Source organism: Oncorhynchus mykiss, chromosome 9 (genome assembly GCF_013265735.2).
Source record: "Oncorhynchus mykiss isolate Arlee chromosome 9, USDA_OmykA_1.1, whole genome shotgun sequence".
NCBI classification, from domain to species: Eukaryota; Metazoa; Chordata; class Actinopteri; order Salmoniformes; family Salmonidae; genus Oncorhynchus; species Oncorhynchus mykiss.
In genome coordinates, this window is record NC_048573.1 from 51,264,206 (window position 1) to 51,281,172 (window position 16,967).

General features: G+C 40.2%; 1 protein-coding gene across 2 annotated transcripts in view; it reads left to right on the forward strand.

Annotated features, from left to right (window-relative positions):
• Nucleotides 1-16,967, forward strand: part of pex14 (peroxisomal biogenesis factor 14) — a 116,650-nt gene that overhangs the window by 61,473 nt on the left and 38,210 nt on the right. The window lies entirely within an intron of this gene.

Sequence of the window (16,967 nt, forward strand, 5' to 3'; positions counted from 1 at the left end):
ATTTGACCCAAGTTAAACAATTTAAAAGCAATGCTACCAAATACTAATTGAGTTTATATAAACTTGACCCACTGGAAATGTGATGAAAGAAATTAAATCTGAAATAAATAATTCTCTCTACCAGCCCAGCAAATATTCTTTACATCATCAACATAGGAATCACTACAAAACTTATTGTATGACCTCTTATACACTACATTAGGCCAAACCTTTGGAACTTTGCTTTACCTAGATATGGCTATTATATTGTGATTACTACATCCTATGGATTTGGACACTACTTTAAAGCAAATATCTGCTGTGTTTGTAAAGATGTGATCAATACATGTTGAAGATGTAATTCCTGTGCTGTTTGTAACTACCCTGGTAGGTTGACTGACAACCTGATCCAGGTTGCAGGCACTGGTTACGGTTTGTAGTTTTTTCCTGAGTGGGCAGCTTGATGATAGCTAGTCAATATTTAAATCACATAATAAGAAAGACACCCCAACTTCACAAGCTGCACTGACTTTTTAATGATTGAGATGGCTTGGACCCTTAAGTAGTTCATGAATTGTTGGCAGTGGCACCCAGGACATTGGCTTAGATTGTTCTACAACTGATCACTGCTTGTTTATGAGCCCATTTTCTTTATGAGCCCTCTTTTCAAAACAGTTGTTTACTTGGGGACTAATTCATAGTAAGAGCTCAGGGATTTGGCTTCTATCATTAGAGCAGCAAAGCAGTGAAAAGTGAGCCTAAAAGCTCCATGACCAGAGGTAACCCGAAACCAAATCCATTGTTACCGGCTGCTACTACACACATCAGCAGGCTGTAATGACTTCCAATATCTTTTGAAAAGTACTTGCTTTGTGCTTCTCATTAGCAGCAACTAAGGACTATTCTTAATCCAGTGCCATTTACTACACTCTTCATGAGAATAAATGTATCCACTTTCTTTTCTTCTTTAAAATCCTTTGTTTGTTTGATGCTCGCACCAAAGATTTTTATAACTAACCCGAGATAGATGAGAGCCTGTTGTTTCCAATGAAAGCAAATGAATCATAGTGGGCAGAACAAGCAAGGAGGTAGGCAGTGCCAAGCACGAGCTAGTGCGATCCAATTGGCGCGTTCTAGCATTTATTTGAATATTTCCGTTAGGGAACACCTGCTGTGTGAAGTGCACATGTGCAATAACTCAATTCGCTCTTACCCTTACACTCTTAAACAATGCACTTTTTTTGAAACTTTGGCAAAGGGTAAAGTCCAAATGCAGTCCACTGTTTTCTATACACTACCCTTCAAAAGTTTGGGGTCACTTAGAAATGTCCTTGTTTTTGAAATATTTTAAATTAACATCAAATTGATCAGAAATACATTGTAGACATTGTTAATGTTGTAAATTACTATTGTAGCTGGAAACTGCGTACAGTGCCTTGCGAAAGTATTCGGCCCCCTTGAACTTTGCGACCTTTTGCCACATTTCAGGCTTCAAACATAAAGATATAAAACTGTATTTTTTTGTGAAGAATCAACAACAAGTGGGACACAATCATGAAGTGGAACGACATTTATTGGATATTTCAAACTTTAACAAATCAAAAACTGAAAAATTGGGCGTGCAAAATTATTCAGCCCCCTTAAGTTAATACTTTGTAGCGCCACCTTTTGCTGCGATTACAGCTGTAAGTCGCTTGGGGTATGTCTCTATCAGTTTTGCACATTGAGAGACTGACATTTTTTCCCATTCCTCCTTGCAAAACAGCTCGAGCTCAGTGAGGTTGGATGGAGAGCATTTGTGAACAGCAGTTTTCAGTTCTTTCCACAGATTCTCGATTGGATTCAGGTCTGGACTTTGACTTTGCCATTCTAACACCTGGATATGTTTATTTTTGAACCATTCCATTGTAGATTTTGCTTTATGTTTTGGATCATTGTCTTGTTGGAAGACAAATCTCCGTCCCAGTCTCAGGTCTTTTGCAGACTCCATCAGGTTTTCTTCCAGAATGGTCCTGTATTTGGCTCCATCCATCTTCCCATCAATTTTAACCATCTTCCCTGTCCCTGCTGAAGAAAAGCAGGCCCAAACCATGATGCTGCCACCACCATGTTTGACAGTGGGGATGGTGTGTTCAGCTGTGTTGCTTTTACGTCAAACATAACGTTTTGCATTGTTGCCAAAAAGTTCAATTTTGGTTTTATCTGACCAGAGCACCTTCTTCCACATGTTTGGTGTGTCTCCCAGGTGGCTTGTGGCAAACTTTAAACGACACTTTTTATGGATATCTTTAAGAAATGGCTTTCTTCTTGCCACTCTTCCATAAAGGCCAGATTTGTGCAATATACGACTGATTGTTGTCCTATGGACAGAGTCTCCCACCTCAGCTGTAGATCTCTGCAGTTCATCCAGAGTGATCATGGGCCTCTTGGCTGCATATCTGATCAGTCTTCTCCTTGTATGAGCTGAAAGTTTAGAGGGACGACCAGGTCTTGGTAGATTTTCAGTGGTCTGATACTCCTTCCATTTCAATATTATCGCTTGCACAGTGCTCCTTGGGATGTTTAAAGCTTGGGAAATCTTTTTGTATCCAAATCCGGCTTTAAATTTCTTCACAACAGTATCTCGGACCTGCCTGGTGTGTTCCTTGTTCTTCATGATGCTCTCTGCGCTTTTAACGAACCTCTGAGACTATCACAGTGCAGGTGCATTTATACGGAGACTTGATTACACACAGGTGGATTGTATTTATCATCATTCGTCATTTAGGTCAACATTGGATCATTCAGAGATCCTCACTGAACTTCTGGAGAGAGTTTGCTGCACTGAAAGTAAAGGGGCTGAATAATTTGCACGCCCAATTTTTCAGTTTTTGATTTGTTAAAAAAGTTTGAAATATCCAATGAATGTCGTTCCACTTCATGATTGTGTCCCACTTGTTGTTGATTCTTCACAAAAAAATACAGTTTTATATCTTTATGTTTGAAGCCTGAAATGTGGCAAAAGGTCGCAAAGTTCAAGGGGGCCGAATACTTTCGCAAGGCACTGTATTAAAAAAAAAAAAAAAAATATATATATATATATATATATATATATATATATATATATATATATATATATATATATATATATATATATATATATATATACGTACATACATACACATAGGCGTACAGATGCCCATTATCAGCAGCCATCAATCCTGTGTTCCAATGGCACGTTGTGTTAGCTTATCCAAGTTTATAATTTGAGAAGGCTAATTGATCATTTGAAAGCCCTTTTACAATTATGTTAGCACAGATGAAAACTGTTGTGCTGATTTAAAGAAGCAATAAATCTGGCCTTCTTTGGATAAGTTGAGTATCTGGAGCATCAGCATTTGTGGGTTCGATTACAGGCTCAAAATGTCCAGAAACAAAGGACTTTCTTCTGAAACTCGTCAGTCTATTCTTGTTCTGAGAAATGAAGGCTATTCCATGTGAGAAATTGCCAAGAAACTGAAGATCTCGTACAACGCTGTGTACTACTCCCGTCACAGAACAACGCAAACTGGCCCTAACCAAAATAGAAAGTGTGGGTGGCCCTGGTGCACAACTGAGCAAGAGGACAAGTACATTAGTGTGTTGTTTGAGAAACAGACGCCTCACAAGTCCTCAACTGGCAGCTTCATTAAATAGTACACGCAAAAAGCAGTGAAGAGGCGACTCTGGGATGCTGGCCTTCTAGGCAGAGTTTTTAAAAAAGAAGCCATATCTCAGACTGGCCAATAAAAATAAAAGATTAAGATGGGCAAAATAACACAGACACTGGACAGAGGAATAAATAAGTGTTATGGACAGACAAATCTAATTTTGAGGTGTTTTTGATCACAAAGAAGAACATTCGTGAGATGCCGAAAAAGTGAAAAGATGCTGAAGGAGTGCTTGACGCCATCTGTCAAGCATGGCAATGTGATGGTCTGGGGGTGCTTTGGTGGTGGTAAAGTGAGAGATATATGCAGGGTAAAAGGGATCTTGAAGAAGGAAGGCTGTCACACTATTTTGCAACGCCATGCCATACCCTGTGGTCTGTGCTTAATTGGAGTCAATTTCCTCCACAACAGGACAATGACCCAAAGCACAGCTCCAAACCATATAGGGAAGAAGTAGTCAGCTGGTATGCTGTCTATAATGGAGTGGCCAGCACAGTCACCGGATGTCAACCCTATTGAGTTGTTGTGGGAGCAGCTTGACCGGATGGTACGTAAGAAGTGCCCATCAAGCCAATCCAACTTGTGGGAGGTGCTTCAGGAGGCATGGAGTGAAATCTCTTCAGATTACCTCAACAAATTGACAACTAGAACGCCAAAGGTCTTTGAAGAAAACAGAGTTTTTAGGACACAATTATTTAAATAAAAAAACTTTATTTATAACCTTGTCAACATCTTGACTAAATTTCCTTAATTTTGCATCTCACTTCATGTATGTTTTCGTGGGAAAACAAGCATATTTCTAAGTGACCCCAAACTTTTGAACGGTAGTGTGAAAAATACAGTTGAAGTCGGGATTTACATAGTTGTGGCCAAAAGTTTTGAATGACACAAATATTAATTTTCACAAAGTCTGCTGCCTCAGTTTGTATGATGGCAATTTGCATATACTCCAGAATGTTATGAAGAGTGATCAGATGAATTGCAAAGTCCCTCTTTGCCATGCAAATTAACCGAATCCCCCAAAAACATTTCCACTACATTTCAGCCCTGCCACAAAAGGACCAGCTGACATCATGTCAGTGATTCTCTTGTTAACACAGGTGTGAGTGTTGACGAGGACAAGGCTGGAGATCTCTGTCATGCTGATTGAGTTCAAATAACAGACTGGAAGCTTCAAAATGAGGGTGGTGCTTGGAATCATTGTTCTTCCTCTGTCAACCATTGTTACCTGCAAGGAAACAGGTGCCGTCATCATTGCTTTGCACAAAAAGGGCTTCACAGGCAAGGATATTGCTGCCAGTAAGATTGCACCTAAATCAACCATTTATCGGATCATCAAGAACTTCAAGGAGAGCGGTTCAATGGTTGTGAAGAAGGCTTCAGGTGGCCCAAGAAAGTCCAGCAAGCGCCAGGACCGCATCCTAAAGTTGATTCAGCTGCGGGATCTGGGAACCACCAGTACACAGCTTGCTCAGGATTGGCAGCAGGCAGGTGTGAGTGCATCTGCACGCACAGTGAGGCAAAGACTTTTGGAGGATGGTCTGGTGTCAAGAAGGGCAGCAACGAAGCCACTTCTCTCCAGGAAAAACATCAGGGACAGACTGATATTCTGCAAAAGGTACAGGGATTGGACTGCTGAGGACTGGGGTAAAGTCATTTTCTCTGATGAATCCCCTTTCCGATTGTTTGGGGCATCCGGAAAAAAACTTGCCAGTAAAGCATCCTGAGACCATTCAAGTGTGAGGTTGCTTCTCAGCCAAGGGAGTGGGCTCACTCACAATTTTGCCTAAGAACACAGCCATGAATAAAGAATGGTACCAACACATTCTCCGAGAGCCACTTCTCCCAACCATCCAGGAACCGTTTGGTGATAAACAAAGCCTTTCCAGCATGATGGAGTACCTTGCCATAAGGCAAAAGTGATAACTAAGTGGCTCGGGGAACATCACATTGGTATTTTGGGTCCAAGGCCAGTAAACTCCAGACCTTAATCCCATTGAGAACTTGTGGTCAATCTTCAAGAGGCGGGTGGAAAAACAAAAACCCACAAATTCTGACAAACGCCAAGCACTGATTATGCAAGAATGGGCTGCCATCAGTCAGGAAGTGGCCCAGAAGTTAATTGACAGCATGCCAGGGCAGATTGCAGAGGTCTTGAAAAAGAAGGGTCAACACTGCAAATATTGACTCTTTGCATCAACTTAATGTAATTGTCAATACAGGTCTTTGACACTTATGAAATGCTTGTAATTATACTTCAGTATTCCATAGTAACATCTGAAAAAAATATCTAAAGACACTGAAGCAGCAGACTTTGTGAAAATTAATATTTGTGTCATTCTCAAAACTTTTGGCCACGACTGTACTATCCCCCATAGTACAAAGGTCAGCCTATTCTATTCTGTGCAAGAAATAAATGTTTGGGGGCAGGGTCATGGGCCTGGCCAATGGTAATGGTTGCTGACGTAACATTTTAGAGGCCTTCCAGTTGACTTCAGTGAAGCATTTTGGCGGTTTTAAAACTAATTTCCTGCAATTCTACACATTTTGCCATGGGTCACATTATAAACATTGTAACAAAATCTAACAAATGCATAGTTTTTTATTTTAGATTCTCCTTGACTATTTAGTTTGTATTTTGGTGATTATTAGTTCTCAAATATGATCTTATTTAAAACATATATAGTCCATTATCTTTTCTTCATACTTTTATCTGGTTTTAGTCATTTAAGTACTGAAATAGTAAAGGCACATGGATCCACAAGAGATTGGGAGAAAACATAAAACACACAACCTGGCACGTTTCGTCTTTGGGCAAAATAGTCATTTGGACATGCTTGAGGGATGATGATCAAAATATAAACACATGTAAAATATTGGTCCCAAGTTTCATGAGCTGAAATAAAAGATCCCATACATTTTGCATACGCACATTTAGCTTATTTCTCTCAAATGTATTTACATCCCTGTTAGTGAGCATTACGCCTTTGCCAAAATAATCCATCCATCTGACACTAGTGGCATATCAATAAACTGATTAAACTGCATGATCATTACATAGGTGCACCTTGTGTTGGGGACAGTAAAAGGCCACTCTCAAATGTGCAGTTTTGCAACAACACAATGCCACAGATGTTTCAAGTTTTGAGGAAGCGTGCAATTGGCTTGCTGACTGTAGGAATGTCCTCCAGAGTTGTTTCCAGAAAATGCTATGTTAATTTCTCTACTACCGCCTCCAACTTCGTTTTAGAGAATTTGGCAGTACGTCCACCCGGCCTCACAACCGCAGACCATGTGTAATCACGGCAGCTCAAAACCTCCACAATCGGTTCTTCACCTGCGGGAACATATGACACCAGCCACCCGGACAGCTGATGAAACTGTGGGTTTGCACAACTGAAGAATTTCTGCACAAACTGTCAAACTGTCTCAGGGAAGCTCATCTGTGTGCTCGTCGTCCTCACCAGGGTCTTGACCTGACTGCAGTTTGGCGTCATATATGACTTCGGTGGGAGATAATGCTCACCTTCAATAGCCACTGGCACACTGGAGAAGTGTGCTCTTTACGGTTTAATCGCAGTATCAACTGTACCTGTATGGCATCATGTGGTTGAGCGGTTTGCTGATGTCAACGTTGTGAACAGACTACCCCATGGTGGCGGTGAGGTTGTGGTATGAGCAGGCATAAACTACGGACAACGAACACAATTTCATTTTATCGATGGCAATTTGAATGCACAGATACCGTGATACCGTGACGAGATCCTGAGGCCCATTGTCATGCCATTCATCAGCCCTCATCAACTCTTGTTTCAGCATGATAACGCACAGCCCCGTATCGCAAGGATCTTTACACAATTCCTTGAAGCTGAAAATGTCCCAGTTCTTTCATTGCCTGCATGCTCGCCAGACATGTCACCCATTGTGCATGTTTGGGATGCTCTGGATTGACGTGTACGACAGCGTGTTCCAGTTCCCGCCAATATCTAGCAACTTCGCACAGTCATTGAAGAGGAGTGTGTACCTAATCAAGTACCTTTTAAAGTACCTTTTAAAGGTACAGTATATGTGACCAACACATTCATATCTGTATTCCCAGTCATGTGAAAGCCATAGATTAGGTCCTAATTTATTTATTTCAATTGCCTGATTTCCTTAACATTTTTGAAATTGTTGCATGTTGCATTTATATTTCTGTTCAGTGTATATGGTAATGTTACCAATAGAGAGCACTTCAGCCAATTCACACCCCGACTGTAATATCGCAAAGCAGACATCAGTCGGTCCAGGGTCTTTTTCCCTGTGACCCCAAAATTGGATTGAAGCAAGTGTTGTTTTCTTTTGGTTTCTTTTCCCCGGACTGCCTTTGAATAGCACCAGGTTACTATGATATTTGTAAATGTGCATGTTCTCAAATTGCCTTGTAAGCAAAAAAACATTTCTACTGAGCTTCACCTTGAACAATGTAATTATGTCACAATGCTGTATCACTTTGTGAGCGCCTTGCATGTGTTGAAGGGTAGGAGGGAAACTAATCTTCTAGACAAAGTGCTGACTAATCTTAAACCAATTTCAGTTTATTAAATTTCATATAAAATGTTCCTTTTTTCATGGTCCTGCTGAGTTCACTGAAGCAAGTTCGCCTTGCCCTTATTCATGTTATTGCAGAAGACTTCCCAATGAGTTATGCCCATCATTCTCGCTCTTGTTAGATTTAGCACATATTTTGGGGGGTAGAGTTTCAAATAAAGAAGGCTCCGAGCCAGAAAGGTCTGCATAATAGGCTTGCCTTTCATGATGTCGCCTGCATTATTTGCAAGACTCATTGATTAGGTATGCAGAATGCAGAGGTTATTAAAACCTTATCAACACAAGGTAGAATTCTCATATTATTACAAAGTACATTTTCTTCAAGCGGTAAAATGTGTCTTTCATGTGATATGTCCTATTGTATATCAAATGGTTTGATGTAAGACTAAAACATATTTGAATCTCAAATCATTGTCATGTTGTTTTGAATCCTTTCCCATCATGATAGGGAAAAAATAAACTGTACTAATTGTTCACAATTTTCTCTATTATTAGAATTTGAAATCATATCAAGAACATTTCCAAATGTCAATTGATGTTGATCTGGAATGTTCCGAAGAACAGACTCAATTCAAAGTCAGTGGGTTAGAATGTAGAATTCTCTTACAACATTTTAGGCACTGGTGCCTACTGTTGTTGATATGATTAAAATAATAAGCTAACAATTGGATAATGTTGCTCAAAGGCATATTTAAAGTTTATGGTGATAGTTAACTTTTAAAAAAAATGTATCTCTTATTTACCTAGGGTGTTGACTGACTTACTGTCGAAACCATTTTTACATTTGTTAGTTGGTTCAACAATGTCCAGCATCTCCTGCTTAGCATTTTTGGATAATGTAGCAATGCTACTGGAAGTGGATTGCATCAGTTAGTGGTTCATTCAAAAGCGTGGAGAAACAGCTCTGCTTTCAGTAGTACGAAACGCAGATTTTAACCATTCCTGCTTGAATCATGCTTTTGAATGCCTCACTAACTGGTACAATCTGTTTTCACTAGCATTGCTAAATTCTCAAAAAATGCTAAACAGATTATTCTGGATTTTGCTAAATAACCAACTAACAGATATGTAAAACGGTTTGGTTGAAAAGACAACATCCTAGGTAAGTCAGAAGCAAGCTAATGATTATTTTTTTTTTTTTAAAGGATCGTCAGGTAGCCTAGTGGTTAGGGCGTTGGACTAGTAACCGAAAGGTTGCAAGATCGAATCCCTGAGCTGACAAGGTAAAAATCTGTCGTTCTGCCCCTGAATAAGGCAGTTATCTCGCTGTTCCTAGGCTGTCATTGAAAATAAGAATTTGTTCTTAACTGACTTGCCTAGTTAAATAAAGGTGAATTGTTCATTGAGATTTTTTATCTTAGTTATGTTCAGTTAGAGAATATACTTTCATAATAACTGTATATTCTTATTAAAGGTGTTTGTCACTTATTCTGCTAAAAACAATTCATGAATAGGCCTACATTCACATGTAAGAGCAGCATTGAAATGAGTCAACCCCTATTTAATTTGCAGAAGGCCACACCCCATACCAATAAATGTGGTGACTATTGGCCCGTTGTCTGTCTCATCCTTTACGAGCAAAGGCAAACATGATGATGGACAAGATGACAGTCCAATAGTCACTGCCGCCTCCTCCTCTCTCCATGTATCCACAGCCTACCAAACACTTCTCTCAACCTTTTGACCCTGGAACTCAATTACCTCCTCCCTTCTGCTATGAGCACAAATATATGTCACTCTTAATTTCTAATAGAGTTTAATGTCATATTTATGTAAATACTTCCCGATTTTACTCTATATTAACAGGCAGAAATGTCAAAGCACACATAAAATGAAACAATACCATCACCCGGTAGAGTGGAATTTAAATTGGATTCCTCTCTCTGCCAGTACTTATGCTGGCCAGCTGATGAAGGGGAAAACAGGGCACACTTTGATTGCATGTTGCAGATTCTTTACACAATAATCTCGCCTCCACATTATTATTTCCTTGCAGATTTGTGCCCTAATCTACGCTGAAGGATGCCTCTTGTTATTTCTCAGCTTTTTTTCCCCAAGGAGATCGTAATAATGTGGTCTATTTCAATATGCATAGAAAAAAAATGTCATTTTGTGTTTTGCATACGGTCAATATTTCTCACAGCCCCGATATGACTCTTTGATTAATAAAGTGTCTAAAATATCTTATTCTAGGAGATGTTAGAAACTTAGACACTCCAGAACTAGTAAAAATAGGTATTTTTTAGATCAATATGTAATTATGCATGTTCGCTGATGGCCATGTGTCAGGTAGTTGACTTGTTTTGAGATCTTGAACGTTAAACCTACAGCATGCACAGAGGGGTATTTTCAAAAGGATCCTTTCCACCTTCGTTTGACTTGATATAGTGAATAATAGACCACTCATGTTGTCCCTACTTACATGCAAAATAAGGGATATAATCAGTGCCAAGCTATATAGTGCCATAAACAGTACATCGGCTTAACGACCCCCCTTTGGGTCAAGATGAATAAGTCCACATAGTCCGCATCAATGGTTGTTTTCCAATCACAACAGGCACGATTTGGGGGAAATTGCCATCTAAAAGTTATGTTTTCTCTTTTGTAATGAGCGGTAATGTATTCCTGACTCATATTGGCTGTTGTGTTATCTAGGCCCCACAATTAACAGTTGCAGCACCTGAAGAGCTCTGTGCCTCATTTTGGCACAACGATTTCCCTTTGCAACTAGCAAGTGCACACGTAGGCTACATGTAACGACAAAAAAAATTCTCATTTCGGCAACAGTGAAAACACCCCTTAGCCTTCTTTCGACATGTTTTGAAAGCAGGCCTTTAGCTGAGACACTGATACATGTCCAGAAGGGAAGCAGTAACTGCCCTGATTACGTTGCAAAATGACTGGTAGACTGGGGATATGTCTACTGTGGCATCATATTCAGAATAATCATATAGACTTTTTAAAATAAGTGTGTAAAAAATATATTTTTATTCTGGAAATAAGCTTCCAGTAGTTGTTTGGCTCAATAAGCTGAAGAAGTAATACAGCAGGTAACTATATATAATAGGTTTCACCCTGAGTAGTGGGCCATTGATAGAGGGTCATGGGGAACATTTGATTACCATTATTGATATGAAGGGTAAGGATAAGGTTCATCATTCCAGATATTAATAGGATGTTGTTTGCAAGTGGGGTTATGCGACTCACCTCTCGGACAAAAATGGCAATGACCAAGGCCTGCATAGAAGGTAAAGGGATTGATGTGGTTATAAATTACTCCACGGCGCCACCTAGCCCCGGTTCTCTCCCACTTTGTCATCAGTACAAGGCGATAAAGCAGGGAAATGAGAGGAGAGTCTTCTTTTTTAATACATAAATGAATAAGCTATGAGAGTGGTCATTATTTAGGGCATGCCATTTTCAAGCAGCAATAGTGCCATTCTCGGGGACACCAAATGACATGACTAGAATCTCCTCCAGCACAGCATGAGAAACAGGTTAAAGTTGCACTCCGGCTTTCAATAACCCATTGACCTCCATCTATTTATGACCCCTGACATATATTTAAAAGAATTCATATTCATAATGTAAGTAATTTTCATTCAAGGGCAACTTAATAATTCACCTTGTAGGACAGTAAAAAAGCATTCACCTTTTAGCACCCAAAATATTTTAGTAAGCAATTTTTGTAATTGGCTGTCCGGGCCGGGTCTTAACCCATAAAGTTCAGATGTGCCAGAATTGGAAAAATGTGTTTTATGGTGGCTGGGCCTCGCCGCCTCCTTTGCCCTTAAAAAAATGCCCTGAGAATAAGAGCCTACTGAAAATAGAGGCGTAAATAATGTGACGAGCAATGGGTTTTCCTTTAAATAAATACCGATCAGGTTTATGTTGAAAGACAATAGAAAACGTAGGCCAGATATGCGGTTTACAGTATTTATAGCTGTAATATCGAGGTGCCAGCACCGTAATTTCATGCCCCAATGAGAATGGCAAGGTCACAGCAAATGCTTCGGCTGAGCATCTGCTAATACGGCGACTCATAAACAGGCGCGGCGTGTATCAGGTGCACCAAATACAGTATAATGAAATACAGAATAGCTTTCCATTATTGTTCTTTTTTACGGTGTCGTCATTAGATGTAATTTATGTCTTAAAAAATTCATCTCCTCGCCAGGTCGATCCGAAATGGGGGTCCAGGGGTCATTCCACAGGTTTGGAAACCCGTAATAAATTTCCGCAATCCTTTTTTGTAGGCTTTTCCTTTTATATGTAAAAATCTGTTTCACCTTGTTCTCTCTTTTCTAAATGGATATGAGGTGTCTTTCATTTGTCGTCGCCTTTTTCTGAACAATCAACGGATCAGAGCACACAATAGTGGAGCAAGCTTTAATTCGACAAGAAAACCTAACAGCTTTATGAATTTCCATGCATTTTATTTTGATGTAAAGTAAATAAGCCCTTTCATAGTGCTGCGCACACAACAACATTAAAGAGGTCCAACACCATTAACATGCACATATTTTTAAGAGGACATTTTCTAAAGTTATTTTGGAGAAACTCTACATTTCAAGGTGAAAAGGGAAAATGGGAACCTCTCCCAGGGTACTAAAATATGTTTTTAGAATGATAGAATGATTCTATGGTGAAATGGAAATATGGGCTTGTGCCCCAAATGGCACCCTGTTCCCTATATACAGTATAGTGTACCAGTTTTGACCAGAGCCTGTAGGGACCCTGGTCAAAACTAGTGTATAGGGTGCCATTCGGGATGCAACCCTTGCATGTCTCACTCAATAATCTGCCACTGTTGTGTCTGCTGTGGTCAGATGAATCCGGAGTTCAGGGACACATTATTGCTTATTGGACAGTGCAGCCTGACTGCACGAGCTCAGCACATGGCGGTGGCCACTTCCTGGCACTCAGGGCCCGCCATTGACGACAGGCTGGCCAATATTTGCCTTAAATTATTCAACCATTTTCATGGCCATTTGAAGCCCTTGGTGCATTTAAATACTGTAGGTGCCTCTCAGCATCACACATGTTGATTCTCCAAGAACCTTTAGAGCCCCTCATGAAGATGTCAAAAAGAGGGCTAGATTGTAGTTGATTCTTGTTCATCAAGATGGGTTTGTAGATGGGCAGTAAATGCTCATATGACATCTTTTGGGACCGCAATTATGAGTCTTCTGCATCGCACTCACACAGGTACTTGGGTGACACAATGCTTCTCAAATGATTTGGTTAACAGGCAGTCATTGCTCTCTCATTCCATAGACATTTAATAGAAGAAATGGTGTGTGTGTGTGTTAATGTCACACAACACATGTTGATATTGTAATGATTAGCTCCACATGGATTTCAGACTCTGATGTGTATACAGATGGCTCAACAAATCGCTTCTTCTCCTCTCTCAACCCTCTTCTCATCTCTCCGTCATTCCCACAGCCCTGTATAGTACAGCAAATAAGAATAGCGGTCTCAAATGAAGCAAACCTCATCCCCCTTGGCGCTCTTGCAACTCAGTTGTGCATACCAAATGGCATCCTATTCCCTATTTAGTGCACTTCGTTTGACCAGCGCCCTAAACGTAATGCACTAAATAGGAAATAGGGTGCCATTTGGGATGACACAGCACTGCAGGGAGGCCTGCTGTGTGGAGTAGAATGGTCCAAAGCCCAGGGGAATGGCCCAAGTTAAAAGGCCATCTCGGCAATGGGGATTTTCTCTCAGAAGGCAGGAGGAAGGGAAACCCAGGAAGCCCAGTAGCACACTCAGGGAAATCACATGGGGAAATTGAGGTAAAATGGTAGCAGGAGCAAGCCAGTGATGCTACACATTGCAATACAGAGGAAAGTGCCTTATGGTCCACACCTTAGCCCTTATACCTCTCCCCAGCAACAAGCCTCAATGGAGCCAGCTGATTGGAAGTGTTTAAAGTCATGGTCAGTAGGGAGAAAAGGTTTTGAAATTGGGAGGTACTTAACTGAACGTATCCAATAAGAGATGCTTGTTTTCGTTTTCTGCTGCAAAGTGTTTTGCTACAGTATGTACTACTGAACACGACCCTGTTCTTTTGTCTAGTGAGTCACGTCAGTATATTTGATTTTAGTTCTCCACTGTTGTGTTTTGGTTGATCTCGGAATGAACAATGCCAGCCTTTTTTCAGACGCTCATTGAAAGTTGTAATTATTCGTCTTTGTTTAGATTATGATGCTCATTAAAGACGAGACACATACATACCCATGGAAGCATATGGCGACGGAAATAAAATCCTTTCAGTCCACAAAATAAAATAAGACTTCCCCCCCCCCTGCCCCCTCCCATTCTCCATTAGGGAGCTCTTTGCAATTTAATCATCACTAAAATCATTAAAAAAGATCTGAAGATTAAGTTATATTGGCATTTGCAAAATTATGTAATACATTTACATCACAATGAGGAAATTAAAATAATGCATTTTCTCTGTCTGGGGTGTATGAGATCTCCACCTGGGAAATATAACTGGAGAAGTGGACAGACTGATTTTCTTTGCCTTTGGTGGCCGTTAGTGAGAACGGGGTTTCAGCTTTCTTTGTTTGAAACCTGCTCTGCTGTCTGCTGTAGGCAGATGTCTGGGTAACTGAAGAGGTGCTGTCCAATGCCTGATTCACACTATAGGGTGTACCCTAACCGTACTGTGCTAGCTAAGATATTTTATTTTTTACATGATTCTTTACTGCACAATTCCAGCTACCATGGTGGAAGCATAACCCAGCCAGCCCAGGGCCCTATACTACAAATCAGGTTTGAAGAGTTAACCCTTTACTCTTTTGGGAATTGTCCTACATGGACAGTGCCAAATTTAAATGTTTCTAACAGAATAAATATAGAAAGCATATGCATAACCATGGTAGCAATTGAAAGAGAACACTTTGGAGATTATGGGGAAATGATCAGTTCCTAAGTAATTCAATGCACTTTTATGACTCAAAGAAAGGGTCTTAAATTGTTATTATTATTGTTATTTATTTGCTCTCCTAGCTGTGGCGTTGAGGAACTGAAGCAAGCACACTTATAGTTTTTTGTTTAGAACATAGCCATGCCTCCCCTCGATCACACAATAACTGTTGTTGTTTACGCAATCGAAATACACTATAAATTGCAATCTGGGTCAGGTGGGCATCATTTGAAAGCTTATTCTTTTGCCAACATGACTAGCTAAGTCATAAAATGCGATCTTACAGTGTTAGGCTTTCACAAGGCACTATTTGTAATTTTGGTGCGCCTAGAATGGGAGTCATGAATGCATTCAAGTGCGGGTTCCGTGGTAAATTTGGCAGGAACTGGAACAAGCTGTTGTACACGTCGATCCAGAACATCCCAAACATGCTCAATGGGTGACATGTCTGGTGAGTATGCAGGTCATGGAAGAACTGAGACATTTTCAGCTTCCAGGAATTGTGTACAGATCCTTGCAACATGGGGCAGTGCATTACCCTGCTGAAACATGAGGTGATGGCGGTGGATGAATGGCACGACAATGGGCCTCAGGATCTTGCCACGGTATTTCTGTGCGTTCCAATTGCCAGCAATAAAAGGCACTTGTGTTCATTGTCTATAGCTTAAGCCTGCCCATACCATAACCCCACCACCACCATGGGGCACTCTGTTCACAAAGTTGACATCATCAAACCGCTAGACACACATTGCCACACAGTTAAATAAATGAAATAAAAAAATACACGTGGTCTGTAGTTGTGAGGCCGGTTGAACGTACTGCCAAATTCTCTAAAACGACATTGGAGGCAGCTTATGGTAGAGAAATTAAAATTAAATTATCTGCTGTATATTCCTGCAGTCAGCATGCCAATTGCACGCTCCCTCAAAACTTGAGACATCTGTAGCAGTGTGTTGTGTGACTAAACTGCACATTTTAGTGGCCGTTTATTGTCCCCCGCACAAGGTGCACCTGTGTAATAATCATGTTGTTTAATCACACCAGTCAGGCGGATGGATTATCTTGGCAAAGGAGAAATGCTCACTAACAGTAATGTAAACACATTTGTGCACAAAATGTTATCTTTTTTTGTTTTGTTGTGCATATAGGACATTTCTGGGATCTTTTATTTCAGGTCATGAAACATGTTCTATTTATGCGCTTATCGGTGACCAAATCTTCCATTTTCAACCCCTATGCGGACTGACCGGGGCTGTGAGTGGAAAGGCCTACTGAGCGAGGTAACTTTGGTCAACTCTGAGTTCAACCAGTCACATGAATGTTGCTCTCCTTTTGGCCAGGTACATTTCTATGACAATGAAGCGTTGGCTAACTCAGGGCTAACTCCATTTATCCTGAATGAAGTGTCTGAGCCGTGAGTTGAGGACCAATGGATTCAGATTCCCTCCCTCTTGCAAAGATTGCGTCATCATTCCTTTCATTTGAGGAAGACCAAAATATTTTAGTAATCAAATGTTTTTTGTGTTAAAAAATAGTAATATTAAAATACCTATCACATTACACATTTAGTAATGACCGAATGCATTTGAAGCTTCACGCACAGTAAAACTTTTGTATGACATCATATATTTATTTTATTGATAGGAGTGGGGGGGAAAAGGTGCTTGTGCATTGATAAGCACACCAAAGACTGCATTAACGATATGTAATAAAAGAAAGACAGCGCTTCTAATAGCCTATTTCACACCATAGCCTGCTGAATTTGCAAG